The following is a 24020-nucleotide window of genomic DNA, read 5'->3' on the forward strand; positions in this document are numbered from 1 at the left end:
ACATTATTGTCTTATTTACTCTTCACAACAATCCTAAGAAGTAAGTCCTATCAATATCCTCCACAGGTGTGTGGTCATCTGTGTTCCTGGCGTTCTCTTCCTTCAGGATCCTGGGCCACCTTCACAAGGGCTTACAGCCTTTTAAACTAGGCCTCCGGCTTAAATATTTGAGTCTAACAGGGAAACTGAGGAACAGAGATCACATAACTGGTCAGTGGCAAAGCCAGAATAATTTAGGCAACCTGGCGTTCCCGTCGTGGCTCAGTGGTTAACGAATCCGATTAGGAACCCTGAGGTTTCGGGTTTGATCCCTGGCCTCGCTCAGTGGGTTAAGGATCCAGTGTTGCCGAGAGCTGTGGTGTAGATCACAGACGCGACTCAGATCCCACATTATTGTGGCCCTGGTGTAAGCTGGTGGTGGTTACAGCTCCAATTAGACCCCTAGCCTGGGAACCTCCATATGCTGCAGGTGCAGCCCTAGAAAAGACAAAAAGACAAAAAAAAAAAAAAAAAAAAAAAGAATTTAGGCAACCTGATAGACAAGAGGCACATGAAAAGATGCTCAGCATGGCTAATTATTAGAGAAATGCAGATCAAAACTATAATGATGTATCACCTCATACCAGTCAGAATGGTCATCTCTGAAAACATCTACAAATAACAAATGCTGGAGAGGGTGTGGAGAAAAAGGAACCCTCCTACACTGTTTGTAAGAATGTAAACTGGTACAACCACTATGGAAAACAGCACAGAGTTTCCTTAAAAAAGAGTCTGTAATCCCACTACTAGGCATATATCTGGAAAAGATGAAAACTCTAATTTAAAAAGATATGTATTCCCCAATGTTCACAGCAACACTATTTACAAAAGCCAAGACATGGAAGCAACCCAAGTACCCATCGACAGACAAATGGATAGAGAGGATGTGGTGTGTGTGTATACATTCATATTTATATTTATACTTATATTTCTCAACCAAATTTTAAAAATCTTTTCCTCTTTTTGCATTAGTTTGTTCCCTCTTCCCTTTTACCATCATTACCTCTGACTGGGCTCATCACTCAGAACTCCAGCAGTAGGTCAATGAATATTGCAACCAACTACAAAAGAAAAAAACACCACCACAATGACAATAGCCTTTGCATCCTTTTCAAATGAAGCCATTTAGACAAGAAAGTTCTTTAAGCAGATTCATGTCAAGGAACCTTAAAACAGGCAGTGAGCATTTTGCACACAGTATAACAAAAGGAGCACTGGATACATATGTAGACAGCAATTCTCTGTACACAGTGATAACCACTGCTCTTCTCAGTGAATCTCACATGCTTCCTTCCTCTGGCAAGTCTCACTCAATTTCTCTTATCTAAAATCTCTGCCCAAATTGATGCCTGCCAGATAACTTTCTCAATGTAATTCCATTTCAGAGTATTTTAGAGTTGGTCAAATTCTTAGAAACCAACTAAGCTGATTCCATGAAGCCCTGAGAAGTAAGCAACTTTCTCAGTGTAACTGAGTGGGTTAGTGCATTACTCAGCTCTGAACCCCAGACCTGCCTGGGGTTACTTGCAAAGAGTATGTGACTATATACTTAGAAAAGCCAAAGACATTCAGTAAAAATCTATTTACATTCAAAGATAATCTTTTATCTATCCTGTGCATGATAAACATGCAAAAATCACTAATATTTCTATATACCAATAATAACTAATTAATTGGTTTGGTAGAAGGATAAATATTTCTGCCTCTAAATAGAAAAATTAGATATATAAAGGATGACTGATTCTTCATACATACAAAATATATTTTAATGGAATCCTGGTAAGATTTCTACTAGTATTCTCCAAAATTAAATTAAAATCCATCTGTAAAAAACAAATAGGTAAAACTATAAGTAATATTTTGAAAGAAAGGAGCAAGGACAAAAGGCTATTTTTATCAGATCGTAAAATATAGTATAAGGCAAAAATCCAAAGAGTATACTTACTAGTTCTAACTGAAAACTAGACATACACAGTAATGGATCCAAATAGGAAGTTTATGTATAAGGGTATAATACAAGATATGGAAATTTAAAGTATTTTCATAGAGGGCATTGTGCTGTCTCATTAGAAATTGGAGGAGAGAAATAAACTTAAGATTATACCTCACACAAAAACCCAAATGAGTTCCAAATGCTGTTAGGAATTAAGGAAGAAAATAAAAACAAAAACTAGTACAAAAGAAAATCTAACAATCAAATATTAAGAGGATTAATAATTTCATAAGTTTGAAAATAGATGAAATGTCCCTATACAAAGACAGTTTTCCTTTTAAAAAAAATTAAACTATAATCATTAAAACAAAAAGGCAAATAGATTGAGAAAAACAATTTCAGTAAAAATGGCAAATGGTCATTTTTATATCATCTTGACAATATAAAAAGGCTACTCAAATCAATTTTTAGACAATGTCAAAATAAATTACATAAAGACTTCCCACACATAGACAAGAAAATAATAAGATGCTAATAAATAATTAGGCAAAAGACAAAGCACAGACAATTCATACAAAAAGAAATACAATTAATAAATAAGCCCATGGAAAAAATATTAACATTGCAATTAATCAAAGAAATGCAAATTAAGGCAACAATGGAGCACCATTCTCCAACTGTAAAATTAACAAATACTGTTTTTCAATAAAAATACTCAGTGTTGGTGAGGTCATGGTGTACACTCATGTATTTTTGGTATTAAGGTGGAGGAACACAAGTAAAATAAAAATGGGATTCACCCATTTTTTTTTTAAACATTTTAAAATGAAAGAACTATGAGCAACAAAGGTATTTACAGCTGCGGGTTTTTTTTTTTATTAAAAACTTCGACGATTATCTAAATGTCTCAGCATGTACTTCCTCTAGGAAGCTTTGCCTTCCTCCCTGCCCTGCTGCTTCCTCTCCTGTGTGTGCCTATCACTAACATGGCCCTAGCCTTTGGCACAGGACATGGCACAGAGTAGAGGGTTAGTAATTATTCATTGAGTGAATGAATAAATGAATGAATCAAACGAATCCCTGTTAAAGAGCAGCAGATTGCATTAGGATGGCTCTTGATGAAATATAAAGCTATTAATTTGCTAATTATGAAGATTATGTTGCAACTCGGAAAATGCTTCAGGATAGCAGTGCCAAGTGGGGGGGAAAAACAGAATACGTAATTGCACATACATTATGATTGTAGTTAGAGAATCGTAGTAGGCACATGGACAAGCCCTGGAAGATAATATGTAAATTTAATGATGTTTTTGTTGAAAGTATGGGATTATGGGTATTTCAGTCTTTTTTTAAAAAAAGCATATTAATTTTTCCTTTTTACAACTACAAAAAGGCAAGGGAAAAATTCACAAGCCTTGAGTCAGAATACTTGGGTACTAGTCCTGGCTCCATTATTTAATAGCTTTCTCACCTTGGACAAGTTACTGGGACTCTTTGAGCCTCGGTTTCCTCATCTATTAAATGGGAACTATAATAGCTACCTCTCAGAGCTGTTGTGAGGTATAAATGGCCAAATGCATGTGAAAGGATTTTATAAACTATAAAGTGCTATATAAATGAGGCACCACTATTATTAAAGTAGCCTCTGTTTCCTTAGAGAAATAAGAACTTTTTCCCTTCCAAATTGTCTATATTTAGTTTACATACAACAAAAAACAATTCCAAAGTCAGTGAAACACACACCAAGCTGTGTTTCATAAGCTAACATCATCCTCCTACCCCATGGGTCCTAAAAGTGGGCCCATTAGGCTGTAGTAGGTTTCCAATTGGGTAAATATAAGAACCCATGGGGTTGGGGGAAGGAATGGGAAGTGAGCCCAAAGGAAAAGTTTTCTCCGGGTAATCAAATAAGGAAAATCACAGAGACTCTATCGCCAGCTTTTAAATGTTAATTATTTAATTAAAAAAAGAGAGAGAGAGAGAAATCTCCCTCCTATTCCTATCTCTGGTCATCCTGTCATCTCCCTTCTAAATGGTAACTATTGTTGCTTTATTGTGTTCTTCTAGGATACTTTACCTACATGTAAGCAAACACAAATGTATTATTTTTCTCCTTTCAGAAATATTTAACTATACATCTTGGCGCTATTTACATATTGGTACATAGATAGTTTCCTCCTTCTTTCTTTTGCAGCTGTGTTCCATTCTATTGAATGGATGTGTCCTTATTCAGTTACTTTATCAGTCTCTTTTGAAAGAATACCCAGGTTGTTTCCAATCATTTGCTCTTCCCTCGGAGGAAGGAAGATTTCATCCTGCCTTAAGCGGTGACAATGAGGCAGTTTGCGAGTAGGTCCAGAGCAACCCCAGCCTAGAGAGCCTGCTGCCCGCTTGCTTCCCTTCTCAACAGTTAGACAGACCTTTGGAAATTTTCTGTTATTTTCCTAACCCTCGATCAAAACCACATGGTTGGGAGGATCTATTTCAGTTAGCCCTTTTCTTCAAAGTTAGTTAATTCTGTAGTTAAGAGTCTGAAGCCAGACTACTGGGTTCAAGTGCTGGCTCTTCTCACCTACTATTCAAATTCTCTCTACCTCAAAAGGGAGATAATAAATAGTATACACCTCACAGAGTTTCATAACGTTTACGTGAGCTATGTATGTATAAATGGCTTTTATAATGTCCACCAACTTTCAGAAGGTATTTAGGAAGGATCAGCCAAAACAATAACAAAAGTATCTTTATCTCAAGGAATTATACCCTGAATCAGTTATTCTCAAAGTATGGTCTATGGACCAATCGTGTCACCTGGAAACTTGTGAGAAATGCAAATCTGTTGAATCAGAAACCCTGAAGGTGGGAGGGACCCAGCAATTTGGGTTTTAACAAGTCCTCTAGGTAATTCTGATAAACGTTATGGTTTAAGAACCATCATTCTAAAATGTCGGGTTTGGGGGAGGGGTTTAAGCCATATCTGTATCGTGGAACACCAGAAAACCATGTTCTTTATGGGGCAACATGAATTGTTGACACAGAATTCCATGCATTTTACTAGTGGAAAAATATGCCCATAGTATTTGTGTGAGGTTTTCTGTATCTTAAAAAATACAGATAGAATTGTTTTCTTTTACATCACATTTCCAAAACAAGGAAAGCATCTGTTTGCTACTAGTTCAGTAGCACTGAGAGATTAAATAGTAGCAGGTGTCAATATTTTCATTAAAAATATGGAGGAGAAAAATTCAAAATGGAAAAAATCCTCTTATTAAACTCACTCTATAATTACAAAATGGGACTTAACGCTCTATGATTTAACTTTAGCCATTTTTTTCATTCATTTATTCACCCAGCTAATGTTTAATGAGCATTGACTTACATTGTCAACTGTGCTGAGCACTTGGAATTCTAGTGAATAAGACTGGCAAGAGGATATGCTCTGTCCATTGATCTAAGGTGATCTATCCGCAGAAAATCACTGTCCAACTTGTACCGTACCCATGTTGCCAAGTCACTGGGCAGAGTTTTCAGAAAGAAACAAGCCATTACTGTTCTTATTCCACCTGGATCCAGCACAAAGCTTTCTCCAAAGAAGAAAGACTACTATCCTGTAGCATAAACCAAGGGTTTCAAATAGGTCTGAGGTCAATTGCAGCCAGTTGGCGGTGCCTGCTGGAGCACCACTTGGAGAAAGACTCTGAGACAGTAATCTAGTTGGGCAGGAAAGAGTGCTCCACACAAGAAGAGCCATCATAAGCGTTTTTATATTTGTGCCCCCTGGAGAGCCTAGCCTTTCTTTTCCTTTGGGACATGGGAAGCTATTTCTCAGCATTTCTTGGATTATAAAATCATACCCTTTGCCTTGTGTCTTCCTGAGGCTCCTGATATTTTGGCCTTCTCCTTTCCCCATGTACTTTCTCCTCTAAGCACAGCTGAGAATGGCCTCAAATTCAGTCAGTGAACTATGCTTCCTGATGTAGATACATTAGCACAGAATGATCTTCTCTGTGGTGTTTGGGCTGAGGCCCCAGTGCCCACCCCTACTGCTTTCTTCCATTGGCTTCAGGACGCACGGCTATTTCCCACACAGTGTGAAACAGCAGGATTTATCTCCCTGAATGAGAGAGCACACACTTTCCCCTTTGCTACCTGGCTGGCATTACACAGATGTGAACAAATGGCCCTTCACCTCCCACCTCCATGTCAAGCAAACTTTGGAATAAACATAAAGAAGATTCCCACTCAAGCTTCATGCAAGAGAACACAGGAGGACACAAAATCGGCATTACGTTCAAGAATCCATTGGTTGGGCTGGTTCTCCATTTGCTCTACAATTAAAGAGGTGTGTGTGGCATTTTTAGATTCTTCTCTATTTGCTTACATGACTCTCTTACCATGAAACTGGACTTAAGAGCCATTCTACTCATAGCTCAAGGGAGGTCTGAACCAGATCAATTTAGCTCATGTGGTCATCTAGAGCTACAATTTGGAATGTGGTGTAGAAAACCTGTTCCATGATTCAAATGACAAAGACCTTGAAACTCTGAAAAATTTTTTTTACAACCCATTTCTTTCAAGAATAGCCAATATGTATACATTCCCAGGAGAACTTTCAATTAGCTCTACTGAGAACAAATGGAGATTCTATTTATCCTGATTTACTAAAGACAGTAGAAATAACTTTTCTTCCCCCCACAAAAGTTATTTTTTTCCTCCTCTTTCCTCATGTTTTGCTTCTTTAGCCCATCCAAATAAGCTCACCATACTTTCTCATCACCTGATTATTTTCAGGTATTATTTGGATTTCTGAATTTTCTTGGCCTTTCTTTCTAAATATTTGTTTTCTTTAAAAGTTTTTCAGGTGTCTCAAATATACTATTTTGTTTTGTTGGCTTTTTAGGGCCACACCTGCACCATCTGGAAGTTCCCAGGCTAGGGGTCGGCTGAACCAGAGCTGTGGCTACTGACATACACCAGTCATAGCAATGCTGGATCCTCACTGAGTGAGGCCAGGGATCAAACACACATCCTCATGTATACTAGTCAGGTTTGTTACCCCGAACCACAATAGGAACTCCTCAAATATGCTATTTTTAGGCTCTTGTTTTAATTTTCTTTCCACTCATTAAAAAGTGCATATATGTTCTGGAATTATCTATTCTAAACCCCACCACAAAATGATGCTTACAACTTTTGAAAAGTTGTAAACTGGAAATCATATCAATGTTTCCCATAAAATAATTAATTGTAAGAACTATTAGGTCTTTATTTGATTGATTCTAATTCTAGACCTCTGATTAAAAGATGGCCAACTGTGACATCTGATTAAAAGACGGCCAACTCTCGAGCCTAATAATAAGAGATAAAAAGAGTACTGTACATTAAATTAAGTCACAGATTACTGTTTCCATAATAATATCAGAATTGTTATATCTCACCAGAATGCAGAAGTGACACTGAAGAGTAAAACTCACAGGCTTACTTTTTTGTTGGTTTTCCTCCCACCTTCTTTTAGAAAACAATGAGCAGGGAGTTGCCACTGTGGCTCAGTGGTTTACAAACCTGACTAGCATCCATGAGGATGTGGGTTGAATCCCTAACCTCACTCAGTGGATTAAGGATCTGGCGTTTTCATGAGCTGTGATGTAGGTCACAGATGCGGCTCGGATCTGGCATTGCTGTGGTTGTGGCTGTGGCTGTGGTTGGCAGCTGCAGCTCCGATTTGACCCCTAGCCTGGGAACTTCCATATACCTCGGGTGCAACCCTAAAAAGCAAAAAAAGAAAAGAAAAAAAAAAGAAAGAAAGAAAGCAACAAGCAAAGACAAAGGGGAAAAGAGGGAGTAAAGGATGAGCATCATGAAAATGCCATGAACCATCCCTAGAGAGTTAAAAAAAAAAAAAAAAAAAAAAAAGGCTTTGTTGGGATTTTCATGATTGTGGACATAACACACCATGTCCATTCACTGGTTCTAAGCACAGTTTTTACAGCCAGTCATAAAATGGAAAGTAAAGGTTCATTGTGAAACAGTTGGCACATATTTAACAAAGGTAAGACAAGCTGGCACCACTATAATTTACACCCATTAGCATGGGGTTCAGGGGTGATCCTATGTAGAGGGCACAGCTAATAAAGAACTTCAAAGAAAAGAGAACAAATTATGAAACGTAGATTAGTATAAGCTGTTTATGTTTTCAACCATGGTGAAACTAAATTTAACTTGCCAACATTAGCAAACATCACTACTGGTTCATATAAATAACCCAGCAGTTCTCTAAATGGATAGAGATTTCACACGAGTTTTGTCATAAAAAAAGACCCAGTCATCATATCTAAAATCTACACTGTTTTACTTTTAAAAGAAATGAAATGTTAACTCTTGAAAGCACTTAAGAGAGGTTATCTGTCAAATCTACACTTGTAAAGATTTTCCTTGTGAAGAAAGAATAACTGGATCCCTTTGCCTTATAATAACTCTTCATATTTCTCAAAATGGGAATTAACTGGCTCCTTAATCCTTCCTTTTACAAGTAAAACAATTCCATCCCCATGAACTTTTTCTTGAACAACCCATTTTCTATATCCTTGGTTATCTGGTTACTTTTCTCTGGATCTTTTCCCCACCCCTACTTTTCTCTCAAAATAAGAGTGGTTAGGACTCAATCAAATTTCTTCCAAACCTCACCCAGAAGCATTTCCACTACTTCTAACTCCTTGTGTTTTTTTTTTTTTCTTTAGTTTAGGCAATTCTATCAACAACATAAACAGACACTTCTGAATTCCTGAGACATGAAGCCAAGATGGCAAGTAAACCTCTAAAATCACGACAGCACTAATCCCCACTAAGTGTACGGAGGGTCTGCAAACCACATGAGCTCCTCTGGAGAACATGACCTTTACCTGTAAACTAACAGCTTTGCTGTGAGATAGGCTCTCTGCTCATCTTAGGTCTGGCCCTGAGAGCTTATACTGTAACACACAATATAAAAGTGGGGGGGGGGGGCAGTGAGCAGAATGCTGTGATGAGGGTATGAGGATACTGAAATCACTTGCTTTTTCATGCATTATTTTAGTCGTGAGAAAGTTGGATAAGTCAAGCTCTTTCTGAGACCCCAGAGATCAAAGAGAATTCAGTTAAAGGCGAGTGTTTGAAGAGCAACAACTATTCTATTCTTTACCAGAAGGTCTGTGAAATGTAGGTTTGGCATACTTATTTCTGTCATTCTTATTCATATTTCAAATATCAGGGAAATCTGTTGAAAATATCGATTTGACCCTTAACATTTGGATGGCATTTTGCTTCAGGGCAGCAGACGGCACCGAGGGGCAAAGTGAAGGTATAGCTTTATGTTATTCACTAGTATCACAACAGTCACACCAGCCATGCCCCGCAAGTTAGGAACAACATTTAAAAAACATAGCTGTGAATGCTTCATAGTCCAACTAAAACTGACACTCGAGTCTCTTTAACCAGAAGACTATACCTCAGAGTTGAAAGGCATACTGTAAATCCACGATTTGTAAACCTCTACCTACTTCTTCAGCACATATCCCTGCGTGCCTTACTACCCATGGGCAGCACTTGAGAGCTAGTGAGAAATGAGAACCTCTGGCCCCACCTCAGAGTTATTAAATCTGCATTTTAACAAGATTTCCAAGAGATCTGTATGCATATTAAAGTTTGAGAAACACTGCTTAATAGATGTGTGTGTATATATATGTATATACATATATATATTAATGTGTGTGTGTATATAAATGTAGGCTGTAAAATGACTTTGTCCTCTTAAGTTCCCTCACCAGGAAGTTAAAAACACTAGTTTAACAAATATATAGCAATTCCAACTCTCTTGTAAAGCCACTGGAAAAGCCTTCTGTTTTACAGGACGGCCTGTTTCACTAAGGCCAGGGAGGGAAAAAAAAAAAAAGAGTTAAAAGACAGCTCTTGGCAAAACATCAAATATTCCCTTCCGTGTCTTACCTTGTCTAGTGAGGAATCTCCCTAGAATTTGCTCCTTTATTTCATATATTTTTCTACCATTAAGAGTCTCAAAAAACTTCAAAGGAGGACCAGGTGCTCTAAGATTAGCCGCTGTTTATTATTTTAATTAATTTACTGAAAGAGTTTAGTTCCCTAGCAGTCCTGAGGAGATTCTAAACAAGGCTGGAAGAAACAGTAAGCAGCCTACATGCATATTCACCCAAGATCAATTCCACTCCACAACTCACAGCAAGTGAGCCTGAAAAAGGTGGGGGAGGGAGAAGATTCTAGTATGAAAGTTCTTGGAACCTTCTTTCACTAGTTCAAATTAACACCAGGATGGAACTGTGGGGCTCTAATGTGAGGTGAACTACCTTTCTCTGATGCTGCATGACTTCCAAACCAGCCTGTGGTTTAGTTTTCCATGATGTCAGGCACTGGGCAGAACCTCATGGATAGAACATTTTAGGAATAGAGGCATGGATTCTGATGGAAAAGGGCAGATACCTGAAGACTAGGTTTCAAAGGATATGGGAAATAATTTCTTACAATTTCATGTTATTTTCATCAGAGACACAAGAGCAATGGCTAGCAATTCTTGCTAGTTTCCCAACCCAGCACTTTCAAAAAAGTACTTATACATCTTCAGGCATTTTAAGAAATCATTTGTAAATGGGCTCTTACAAATGTTTTCTTTTCTTGTTTTCTCCACCCAGCATATACTATATAGCAGTAACTGCAGAGAGCAGTCCAAAGACAAGTCCTAAACATAATTCTTTAGAGTAGTGCTTCCTTAAAAGTGGACCAGAGGCCACCTGTTATCAGAATCACCTAGAGTGCTTGTTACAATGCAGGCTCATAAGTCTCCAGATCCACTAAATTAGAATCCATGGACGTTAGGTATTAGAATCTACATTTTTAACAATCCCCGGGGTGATGTTACATGTGTACTACTGCTTACAGTTTAAAATCAGTTGAAGTTTGGATTATGAGAGCACTCCAGCCTATGCAGCATTCCATAACTATCTCCAACATTTAAGAAAGGGTATGAGTGAGCCTGAGGTATCTTACCATCTTGGGAATCTCAACCAGCTGAGGTGTGACAGGAAGTATTAGGGAAGAAAGCAAAGTATGTCAGTGGATATATGCTGATGATTTACATTGAGGATTGATGGATCTCCAACCAAGCTCCTCTCAGTGAAAAGATGTTTCCGCAATCAAACTATAGCACCAAGCAGGTTCTCTCAAACTCTGGGATTAGAACAATCATTGTGGGACAGAAGTGGTACTTCAGCTAGCTGGTTTCTAGAAACTCCTGAAGGAACACACAGCATTCCAGTTAGGTATCTATCAGTCCCTGCCTGAATTCACTTTGTAACTGATTGTTCATATCTTGGGTTGTTTGGGATTGCAGTGCCACCAGAATTATGCTCCCATTTCTTAACTTCTATGCTGAGAAATGGTTAAATTAAATGATTTACATTTTCCCTTCTGGATGAGTAACAGAGAGTTCTGGTTGAGTACGCCTTTTCACCAAGCTCTAAATTCACCATGCTCTTGTCACATTGCTGGTGTTTCTTTTGTCCTCCCCAGTAGAAAAGAAATATTTAAATAGTAGAATAAAAAGTGATCCAGAAAGAGAACCATTACAACACTCAATGTTTATAAATGAGTATTAATGCATATTTTAATTTAAGCTCCAAAGACGACCAATGAATCAACTTGTACACATTGAAAGCCACTTTTATAGTAAAAGAGCTCTCTTCAAACTCTGTTTCTTACAAGCGTAAATTCAGTCTTCCAATGAAATCAGCAATGATGTTACAGATTTCTGGCCAGGTTTTTTCCACCAACCCATACACCCAGCCCTGATTCATAAGCCATCATCTGGACACCTACATACTATGATTAACAGTTAACCATCTAATGTTTCACTTAATGTGAGATTTCCTCTTTGAGGGTCTGTATTTAAAAAAAAAAAAAAAAAAAAAACACAAAGAATTAAGTTTCTCTTCAAAGGAGCAATAAAGGAATGTTATGCTTGGCCCAAGAATTAAATGATTTCCATCCTCATGGAAAGCAGACAGCCATAGGTATGTGACCAGGCTCCTCATAGGTGACCATCAATTCTTTTTCCCTAAAACGACTGACTGTTGCCCCTATAAACTGCTCAGAATCAAGCACACTTAGAATGAGGTAAGCTTCGCATTTGAATGGCAGAAAGTGAAATATGAACTTTGAGTGATGTGTAGCCACGCTCACATTTTAACCCTTTGTTCTTTGTGCTCTCAACATCATTGACATGCGAACAGAGATTTATTCTGGATGCCCACTCTCCCACCCCCGCAAAAAAAATTTCAGTCATTCCATAGAACGACATGTTCAGTGTCTGGTATTTCTGGGTCTGAAGTGTCCAGATCATTGGCCAACTCATTTAGAATGTTTCAACACAATATTGTGCGTTCAAGTGACAAAAGGATAAACAGTGTGTGCCAGCTAGTCAAAGGTAGGAGGAATGGCTCTTTTAAACAAGCTTTGTGAATCACACAAGCACAGTCAGATGGCAGAGAAGAAGCTGCTGCCTGAGCATTCATGAAGCTACGGGGAGACAAGGAGAGGGCTTATTCCAAGGCCCTATTGCTCCCAGGAAAGGTGTATTTGGTCTCATGGGTCATCAGTTTATGAAATTACTAAGCACTTGTCTGCCCTTAATTTCCTAGAGGACTGGTAGGAAATAAAACAAAAGATCATCACTGTTTAATAGATAAAAAATAAAGAAGTTTTCAAATGAATTGAAAGACTTGCCTCGAGTTTTGTAATCATTCTATGCTGAGCCTAGATTAAAACTCAGAAGACAGGGACGCCTGGGAAGAGATGGAGAGTGTGTCCTCGGGGCCCACACCTCATCAAACAGGATCTCCCACCATTCTTACAAGAATCCTATAAAGTCTTCTTATACCCATTTTACAGATGAGGAAATAGGTCATTTGGCCACCTTCACACAGTTGGGAAATATCAGAGACAGGAATCAAACACAAGTCCTCTTTCTTCAAAACCCATGCACACTAAGCTTTAAGTCTAGTGTTTCTCCTAGCATAGTATGCACGCACTCCTTCAGATAGTACCTGGAAGAAAACTTCACTACTGCAGTAGTTCTCAGACTTAACTCTGAGTGAGAATCACCCTGAAGCTCGTTAAACTGCAAAACTCACAGCCTCCCCAAGGGCTCTGAGTCAGCACCACCCAGGCGATTCCGAAGCAAATGTTCTGATGGTCTCACCTCAAGAAACACACTAGAGATGAAAGTGTAATTAGCGCTACAAACCCACTTCACAGGCCTTCTCCTTTTTAAATAAACTCAAGTACAAAAAGGGGAGGGATTTTAAATCCACACATTATATTTAAAAGTTCACTTTATTTAAAGAAAATATTAAAGAAATGATGGCAGAGGTGGTGGCAGATCTGCCAAAGATTACGGAGGTGGTACCAGAAAGAGTGGTGATCTGGGAAACCCAGAGACTCACTGCTCTGAGACTGAAAGGAAAAGGACCTGCTTCTGTTTGCCCAGATACAGTAATAAGCTGGGGAGCAAAGTCTTTCTGGGAGCTCTGGGCCCTGTGCTGCTTCCAAGCCCTGATCTCACCACTGGGGCAGCTTGGGGTAAGGACACAAGAAAAACCACTGGGGTCCAGTGAGGAGGGGTCCAGCGAGCAGGGCCTTCTCTCCTTGTGCTGAAGGCAGAAGGAAGCATCCTCCCCCCGGTCTCCCATCGTGGTCCAGCAGCACCGAGGGACAGTGCAGTCTCCTCAGCCTCTCTTGGCTGGGAAGGGTTCCTGACCATTTCAAGTCAAAGACCAATTTGATAATCAGTAAAAACTTTGCACCCCTTTCCCAGAAAAATGTTCATATATACACACACAAATGTGTTGTTCTCTTTCACTGGCCTCAGGTTCTTCAAAGTTCATCCTCAGACTCCAATTGAAGAACCCTTTTTTATGACAACTAAGAGTTTATTCCAGCTCCTGGCAATTTTCTTTGAATTCAGCTTAGCCTTCCTCTGAGTAAAACACTCTAAACAGGAGCTCTTTATCTGGAGTTCACGGTTCCCAGTCGGGGGAGCTGGGGAGGGGTGTCAAGAGGTGTAGATAGACCCCTTGATCCTGACATCCTCAGATATTGCACATTTCATCAGAATATTGGAGCTCAAAATTCAGAAAGTTTTTCTTTCTTTTTTTTTTAAAAAACCACTTTTATAAATGTAAATAAAACACAGATAACAGAAGACACTCCCCTAAAAAACAAAAGCATGGCATAGCGAATTATTATCAAGTGAACAGCCTGTGACCAATACTCAGCTCAAAAAAACAGAACTTTGCCAGCCCCCCAGCAGCCCCTCCAATGTGCCGCAGCCCATCACAGACCCTGCCTTTACTTCTAAAACAACCACTTTCCTGAGATTAAGAGCAATTATTTCCTTGTAATTCCTTCTGGTTTTATCACCCAAGTGTCCATCCTGAGAAAATGTCATTTAACTTGCCCATTCTTTAAAATCTGATATATTATTTTCAATCTCCTTTAATCTACCAATTAACCTCCATGCCATTATTTTTCCTCTTATAATTTATCTTTTGAAAAAATCTCAGGCTATTTAACTATAGTGTTTCCCACAGGCTGGATTTTGTTGATTGCTTACCCTTGGTGCAATTCGTTACATTACTCTGTCCTTGGTATTTCCTTCAAATTGGCATGTGGATCCACAAATTGGATCAGATTTAGTCTGGCAAAGCTCAAATGGTGTTGTGTTCTTCCATCAAGTGGCATATAATGTCTCATTTTTACTCCTTTTTGATGTAAGCAGCCATTGATTCAATGCCTGGGTCTATTCATTCACTAGAAGCTGCAAAATTGTGATATTCTAATTTTATCATTTTGTTTTTGTTAGCTGTAATAATTTTATTTATTTTTCTTTTCTCTTTATTTTATTTTATTTTTTTTTAATTGTTATTTCCCCAACCACTATGGAGAATAGTATGGAGGTACCTTAGAAAACTATACATAGAACTACCATATGATCCAGCTGTAATAATTTTAAAAGGAGATATACCTAGTGATATGATTCACAAAGGAGAAGCAAATAAATGCTTGATTCTCCCCTTCTACCTACCCAGTTTTTAAAGAAATGAATTAGTCCCTGTTATCATCAGAAGGTGACAAACTAGTGATATATGTGATAAATATATAATTATATATATACATAATTATACAATAAATATGTATACACACAATTATATTATATATATACATAATTATATTATATACACATAATTATATAATAAATATATACATATATATGTGTATATATATCTCATCCCCCCACAGATTTAAGCATGTCTGATGGACTTTAAGCCTTCGCAATTCTTCTCTATTTTGAAGCTCAGATTGGTCAGTGGGAGCCTTGTCTTTAGTTTGGTCTGAAGTCCATTAGACATGACCCTACCAGTCTTTGTCAGCTTCGTTGCTATCTGGTATTACAAGGCTTTCCACGTTCATCTTGTTTTATTGTTTGTGCTTTTTAAGGCCACACCTGTGGCATATAGAAGTTCCCAGGGTAGGCATCGAATTGGAGCTACAGCTGCCGGCCTATGCTACAGCCACAGCAACACCAGATCCAGGTGCATCTGTGACCTATGCTGCAGCTTGCGGCAAGGCCGGATCCTTAACCCACTGAGTGAAGCCAGGGATCCAACCTGCATCCTCATGGATACTAGTCAGATTCATTTCAGTTGTGCCGCAAAGGAAACTCCAGAATTTTTTTTTTCTTTAAAATTCAGTAATTTTACAAGAATTTTTCTTGTTGTTGGTCACTTGGGGTCCATAGTCTAAGGTTCACAGTGTGCTTCTTAAAACGTACTTTTGGAGTTCCCTAGTGGCCTAGATGTTAGGGATCTGGTGTTGTCACTGCTGTGGCTCATATTCCATCCTTGGCCTGGGAACTCTTCCATGCTGTGGGGATGGCCAAAAAGAAAAAGAAAGAAAGAAAAGAAGAAAAAAAGAAAATGTAGCTTCAATTTTTTTTCTATTTCTAAAATATTTTCTGGAATTTTAGTATCGGTTCTATTCTTGTCCATTGGTTTTCTTCTTTAGGGATCCTATTTATTTGCATGTTTAAATTTTCTTTGTCTAGCTTCAAATATTTGTCACATTGTCTTCAATCTTTTTTCCTCATTTTTTTTAATTTAAACATTCTTCTTTTCACCATCTATTTCCCTTAAGAAATTATTTCTTATATTTATTCATTCTTGCTTTTCTTCTAATTTAATCTTTTAATTATTTTTGACACCTATTCCCTGATTTCTGGGTCTTTCAAATTGTGTATTTTTGCTGTTCTTTCATGTTTTGAATAATTTTCTTAAAATATTTGGCTTGTTTTGAAATAGTAAATACTGTTTTTATCTTTTTTTTGCAGATGTCTTTCTGGTATGTTTTATTGCCTGTAGAAATGTTATTCTGCTCTCATTTCTCTTTTTGCTTATAGTAACTCTGTATAGGATTTGACCTCAATAATTTTCTGTTGCCAATTATTATGTGAAATTATCTTCCTGGCCTTTCAAGAAGGCTTTTGGTTCATACAACTTTTTTTTTTTTTTTTTGTCTTTTTGTCTTTTGTCATTTTAGGGCTGTGCCTGCAGCATATGGAAGTTCCCAGGCTAGCGGTCAAATCAGAGCTATAGCTGCTGGCCTACCCCACAGCCACAGCAACTCGAGATCCGAGCCGCGCCTGTGACCTACACCACAGCTCACGGCAAGACCAGATCCTCAACCCACTGAGTGAGGCCAGGGTTCGAACCCACGTTCTCATGGATACTAGTCGGGTTCATTAACCACCGAGCCACAATAGGAACTCCCCATACAACTATTTTAACTTCACAAAGATCTCTCCTCTCTTGTTTTTGTAAATTATTTAAGCATATATACACACACACACATATATGACAGCTACAAATACAAGTACGGCTATGAGTAGTCCTTAAAACTGTCAAAGTCATCAAAAACAAGGAAAGTCTTAGACTGTGTTATAACCAAGAAGAGCCTAAGGAGACATGATAACTAAAATGGAATCCAAAACCAGGAAAGGTATATTAGGTGAAAATAAGGAAACTCAAATAAGTATAATTTGGGCAATAATATATTAATATCAGTTCATTTGTTATAACAACGCTATTATACTAATATGTTAAATGTGTTACTAGTGGGGAAACAGGGTGGGCAGTTCATGGGAACTCTCTGCACCATCTCCTCAATTTTTCCCTAAATCTAAATCTGTTCTAAAAAATAAAGTCTATTATGTGCACACACACACTGCAGCTTGCTATCTAAAATTTCCTGGCTGTTTTCCCCACCTATCTACTTTTATCTGAACCTATCGTTCCTTTGTCTCTGCAGTGTGAGGCCCTGAGCTGGAAGAGAGCTCTGGTGAGTCAGTTTCAAGAGCTCACAAAGGCTAAACTGCTCCAGTCACTTCAAGGCTTAACATGGGGCCCTTGTTTCACCAGCAACTGAGGTGCACAAACATCTGACAAGATCAGCTGTTGTTATCAAGTTGACCTGTTTAATCTAAGCTGCATCTACTTTGAGGTTCTTCAATTCTCATATTCATCAAACCCAGCCCCACTGCTTCCCTGTTTCCTCTTACATAGATGTCAGAAGGTACAGGTTTTGTAGCTCATATTTTAGAATTTCACTGGTTTATCTTGTTTCTGGCTTTTCATATGTATTATTCATGGATCCATGAATTTCTGGGTTTATGATCAAGTTGCTCAATTTTTTTCCGCTATAGTTTAGGATACTGAGCTTTCATATATATATGAATTCTATATATACACACACACAAAATATATATTCTGTTTCTTGTATTATATATTTATACAGCCTTGTTGAGATATAACTCATATAGGATACAATTCAATTCACCATGTGCCTTTTGTAGGGAATTTCGAAAGACCCCCCCAAATCATGCAGCCACCACTTTCCCAACATTCTCAAACCAAACTTCAAGGCAGTCATCAACATCATAGACTAACGAGCTAATGAAGATTTTATTATAGTAGATCCAGTGGCTCATTTAACTATAGGCAGGCTAGAATGTGTTGTGGGTGGTAGAGATATGGTGCTGTATTTTGCTATGTGTTTAGAAGTGGAAACTCTAGGGCTTCCTGCCACAAGTGGTTTATAACCAGTTCACAATTATTGACAGTGCTATGATGGCAGCTGAAATCCATCCATCATCCCAAAAATCTCATTAATTTTACTTTGTTGCCTGAATTTCTCCTAGTTGTTGGGTCTTTGAGGAGTAAAAAGAAAAATCCAAAACATACACAAAGTGTAATTTTGTCATCTGCCAGGGAGTGCATACCTGTGTGGGATTTTCCTCCTCTCACCCAAGAAACTCAGCTGTGCCCTGAAGGAGGGAGCTCACAATGATGCAAAACCCAGGTGACACTGCAACAAAAAAACTCACTGTGAAACGATATGCCTCATTTCCAGAGGTTCATTCTCAAAAGTTCTTAAAACAAACAAACAAACAAACAAAAACCCCTAAACTCTCAAGGTCTTATCTGAGGTTCTTTCTAACTCCCATGATTTGGCGAGCACACACAGACTATATTTTTGGCCCAGGTTTCACAAGCCTGATTCTACTACTGTGATAGACACTTTTCCTAGGGCCTGCTCATACAACAGTCTATAAACTGATAACTAAACAAAGTTAAACTTGTTAGAGGGAATTTTTTTTTTAAAGGTTAGAAGAGATTTACTGAATACACTGCTAAGGGAAGCAGTAAGCAGGGGAGCTCATCTGCCCAGGGTGGTGGTTTGGGCTCTTTTTATAAAGGAACTAGCTTCAGACCTTTCCCTCTCAGTTCCCGTCATGCAAACAGATTGAAACATGGCAGTTTTGATTGGCTGATATTCGAGGCTGCTCATTAGTCAGCTGGAAGTTAGCAAAAAATGGCTTGGGTATAAAATGATTTCCACGTTACCCCCCTGATAGATAGACAACGCCTAATCTTTGGTATTTAGGTAAAGGTCTCATCTTCTATTGCTGCTTGGTGCTGAGCAGGGACAACGTGTTGGCCCTACCTAGGAATGTCCGTCCATCAAGGGTTCTGTGTGCAGGTAAATTGGAAAAGGAACCGTTTTGGTAAATTAGGAGTGGTTTGAGTAAAAATCTTCCGAAACTTGGTCTAAAGGGCTCAGAGAAAGTGGAGCTTCCAGTGAAACGGGTTGGAAACCCTCCTGGAGCATCACTTGAAGATGTAATTGTTGGCTTCTGGAAGAAACTGGATCGGTCCAAGAACTATTGTAACCAGGGGCCCAGGCAAGGTTAAGAAGCAGGTTGCACTTGGTAACAATTTTGATCATGGTGCAGAATCAGCTTGGGGTACACTGTCCAAAGGAATGGAACCACTTGGCATGGTCATATATATTCTTGTCCTCTGCCTTTGAGAACAGCTGGTGGCATCAAGTCTGACACAGCTTTAAAACGAAGCAATACAAGGACTTGTCTGAAATTACACCCATGTCACCTAGTATTACCTTCAATATCTGAACCACAGCTACTCCACTGTGACTTCTTTTGGCCACACGCATAGCATGTGGAAGTTCCTACGCTAGGGATCAAACCTGCACTGCAATTGCAACCTGTGCCATAGCTGCAGCAACACCGGATCCTTAACCAGCTGTGCCACAAGGGAACTTGTCAGAGAGACTCTTTGGGCAAAGTGCTAAAAGGCAGCCAAGGAGAGGAAGTACAGGGACCCTCACATAATCCATAGCCTGGGGAATCAAGCCCTAAATAAAGGGCAATAGGCTTCGTGATATTTTATTTTAAAGCTGCAACTAGACCCTGTTGGAATTAGACAGCGGCTCTTTCTCCCCAAAACATTTTAAGGATGAGGCCACCCTCAGAATGCCACCCTAACACAAACTCATCCCCATACACACCACCAGTCATGGTTTGTTTTCTTAAATAGCAAAAGTTTATTTTATTTCACTGCTCCATCAAAATTATTTATCTCATTTATCATACAGTTCCTGCCTAGTGTGTTTTGCCAGAACTAACATGCATGAAAATTATGTTAATGGGCCTTGGACTGGTTTTAATGTACTTCGTATAATCAAGAAACTAAACAAACAGAAAGGGCCCTGAAAGGTACCCATTCTACTTGGAAGAACCGCTTGCTCTTGTAAGACACGTTTTTGAGGAGACTGACTGCCAAGGATCAAACCACCAGCAGTGCCCTCAGAAAAGACCTGTTTATTCAAAAAAGAAAACAGACTTATCACCGTGCACCACTCCATCAAGTGCCCTAGGTTTCCGTTAACCAGTGGTGGTTTCATGGAGAGAGACTGGGAAGTGATTTGGAAAGGATTCTTAACATGGAAACTGACCCTCCTTGAGAAAAATTAAGTTTTGATTTTTTGAGAAGAAGCCAGCTTAGGGAAAAACACCCATTGCTTGAGGAAATCAATGTGTGTATACACAGGGATGTCACTATAATGCTGGCCTGGTGGTCTACTTTCAAAACACACTGACGCAGGGAAAAGCCATAGTATAATAAAGAGGTCTTTCTGCTACTTCTGAGAAATGAGTATCCTAGGACTTAGTACAAGGTGAACCCACGTTATAATGACTTTTCCTCCATAAATAGGTCTTATAGAAAAACTCCATTAAACTTGATAAAGAGCTGAAACTTTGGGGAGTAATTTTATTTTTTTTTATTTATTTTTTATTTTTTGTCTTTTGTCTTTTTGTCTTTTGTTGTTATTGTTGTTGTTGCTATTTCTTGGGCCGCTCCCGCGGCATATGGAGGTTCCCAGGCTAGGGGTTGAATCGGAGCTGTAGCCACCAGCCTACGCCAGAGCCGCAGCAACGCAGGATCCGAGCCGCGTCTGCAGCCTACACCACAGCTCACGGCAACGCCGGATCGTTAACCCACTGAGCAAGGGCAGGGACCGAACGCGAAACCTCATGGTTCCTAGTCGGATTCGTTAACCACTGAGCCACGACGGGAACTCCTGGGGAGTAATTTTAAATAGCGTTATGATATTGCCTTGAATATTTATATTTATATGCTATTTTTAATAAACAATTGCAAAAAAATTTCTTGACAGCCAGGAATTGGGCTAACTCTGGGATATAACAACTACCAAAAAACCCCACAAACCCATATTTGCAATATTAAAAGAATGCTGAAACCAGATGAAATCTATGTCTAAAATGAAAACACACTGATCTGCTATTTTTAATCATTTAAATGATAGTATCAGATGGACTGACTGACCCATCAAACCTATAGAAGTGGACAAAATACATGATCTCAAAAGCACTTCAAAATGTAAAATATGGAACTGTCATTCTTGTCTCAGACACCATTAGTGTCATTTCTATACCAGTGACAGAAGGACCTTTGTGCATTTCACAGGAGAAATGGTGTCAGTTTCCAAGATTTTTTGTCTTGTTCTGTTAAGTTTTTATCTAATCTCTCTTCCAATGAGAAGAATAATTTTGCTTCCTGAAGAAGAAGACGGCAAAAATACAGCTGGATGTCACCAAGCTCCGAAGAGTAGGCTGCACCTGTGAGATTAGGCCATGGGGCAGGCTGTGAAGCAGGGCCCTGGAGACTGCAGGCTGGCCAGGACTTGAGCAAAGTGGGCGCCTGTAACATGATATGAATTCAATAAAGCACCTGCCCAGCGGTTCAACCACAGCTAAAACTCGGCAACTGCAACTATTATTTTTTTGACTCAAATTAAATAAAGCTTTGTCCATGGAAATAAAAATGTATATACCTGAAGAGAGGTGGCACATTAAACTTATCACTTATTTTATACTTCAACTCAACATATGAGTCACATTATTTCTTTACTTTTTGTTATAATAGGAGCAGCTTAGGATGGAGGGAGAGCAGGTGCAGAGGCAGCAGCAGTGAGGTAGAGAGAAGGGGACAAGTGGTGAGAGGGCTCCTGGGGAGGAAAAAGAAAATAAACCCTGAAGGGGTGAAAAACAGAAATAGAAGTATAAATAAAAATAGAAATGGAAGCCAAAATTTTTTTTTTTCCCAGGGCTGCACCCATAGCATATGGAAGCTCCCAGGCTAGGGGTCAAATCAGAGCTACAGCTACCACCCTATGCCACAGCCACAGCCACATCCACGCCAGATCCGAGCCGTGTCTGCGACCTACACCACAGCTCACAGCAACGCTGGTTCCTCAACCCACTGAGCTTGGCCAGGGATCGAATCTGCATCCCCGTGGACACCAGTCAGGCTTGTTTCCACTGAGCCACAATGGGAACTCCTGGCAGTCAAATCTTAACCATACATTTTCCCCTTAGGCATTTCACTTATAGTCAGTCCTGCAGGTAGAACAAGATAATGACCCATCTCTACTCTACTCAACATTGTGATAAATACTGGGTCTGTGAGTAAGCCACACTTTTATTATTATTTTATTATTTTTTTTATTATTATCTTTTTTTAGGGCTGTACCCATGGAGGTTCCAGGCTAGGAGTCTAATCAGAGCTACAGCTGCTGGCCTACACCCCAGCCACAGTAACATGGAATCCAAGCCGTGTCTGCAATCTATACCACAGCTCACGGCAAAGCCAGATCCTTAACCCACAGCAAGGCCAGGGATTGAACTCGCAACCTCATGGTTACTAGTCAGATTCGTTTCCGTTGCACCACGACAGGAACTCTTTTTTTTTTTTTTTTTGGTAAGCCACATTTTTAAAAAGATGTTGCACAACTGTTGTACGTCCAAAGAATATGACTAGGAAGATGAAAATCATGCAGGACCTTTGAGGAGACTAAGTATGTTTAGCTAGAAATAAGATTTAGCAGAAGCATGATAATTAACTCAGAGTTTGTAAAGGGGAGGAAGGCAGATAAAGATGCACATTTACAAGTGTTACCATGGACCAATGAAAGGATATAAATTCAGGATCTATGTTGAGTTTTCTAATATTCAGAATCACCAAAAGAGAATTGAACTGTTTCACAAAATAATGAGGGCCCTATCTCTGGATGGATTCAAGAGTCAGCTGCTTAGTACTCATTAGTTTTTATGGAAAGCAATTACACCATTAAGAGCTCTCAACTGCAACTGACAAAAACTATTTTAAATGGCTTAAACAAAGAGGAAATGAACTGGTTCAATGTAATCCAGATTCAGCACAATTTTAGGATCAGATGCTCCAATAGTATCATTAGGGATCTATATCACTCAGTTCTGTCAGCCTTTGTGTTGGCTCCATACTAAGACCATGGCAAAGGTGACAGCCTACAGCTTCAGTCTCACACTCCACCAACTAAGCAACAGGAGTGGAGTTTCCTATTTTGAGACAATACCAGCAACTGCTGGAATTTGCTCCAGCTTGGGTCAAGGGCCTCCCCCTGAACCTACTGCTATGGCCATGGGAGAGAAACAATCTCATTAGTCAGAACTGAGTCATGTGCTCACCCCTACACAGATCTTGGCAGTCATGGGCAAACAGCACTCTCTTTGGCCAGGTCTGGGCCATGTGTGCACTCTTAGAGCAGGAGAGGAGGGTGGATGTGGAGAGATCAACTATTTCTCCCTCTTAAACCATGCAGACTTAGAGCTGCCAAGGGAGAATCGAGATGCTATTAATCAGTAAAAGATGGAAGAGTTACAGAGCAGACAAAGATAATGGCTATCCTTTGATAGGGTTCTTTATAGGGTAGAAGAAGACAGACCTACAAAACTTTTATGGCCTTTTTCAGTTAAAATATCTTTGTTGCTAAGTCACACGTGCTAAGTCAAGAACTAATATTTATTTTAGATGGAAAGCCAAACTTTTAGTTTCTTAATCCCATAGATATTCAGTAATACTGACACAGAAAGTGAACATTCAAGGAGGAGCCTATTATTAACTTCCCTTTGTAAGATGCATGAAGATAGAAACTAATAGTGTGCTGGGAGAAGGGCTCTCTGGAAAATAAAGGCTTGATGTATAGTATCTGCCAATTTCCATGGTGTAAATACTCC

The 24020-nt window shown here is 39.1% G+C and overlaps 1 long non-coding RNA gene across 4 annotated transcripts in view; it reads right to left on the reverse strand.

The window, feature by feature from the left end:
• The window catches only part of LOC100738196 (uncharacterized), a 282304-nt gene that overhangs the window by 170436 nt on the left and 87848 nt on the right, over positions 1-24020 (reverse strand). Inside the window, exon 4 of one of the 4 annotated variants that reach the window (XR_014813236.1) lies at positions 18363-18448. The exons of the other annotated variants lie outside the window; for them this stretch is intronic. This is a non-coding gene — a long non-coding RNA (uncharacterized LOC100738196). The remainder of the gene's footprint in view (positions 1-18362; positions 18449-24020) is intronic. 4 annotated transcript variants of the gene reach the window in all.

Source organism: Sus scrofa, chromosome 8 (assembly GCF_054392235.1).
Source record: "Sus scrofa isolate SSC_HxYL_T2T_F1_AM1 chromosome 8, Sscrofa_HxYL_maternal_Yorkshire_Landrace_v2.0, whole genome shotgun sequence".
NCBI classification, from domain to species: Eukaryota; Metazoa; Chordata; class Mammalia; order Artiodactyla; family Suidae; genus Sus; species Sus scrofa.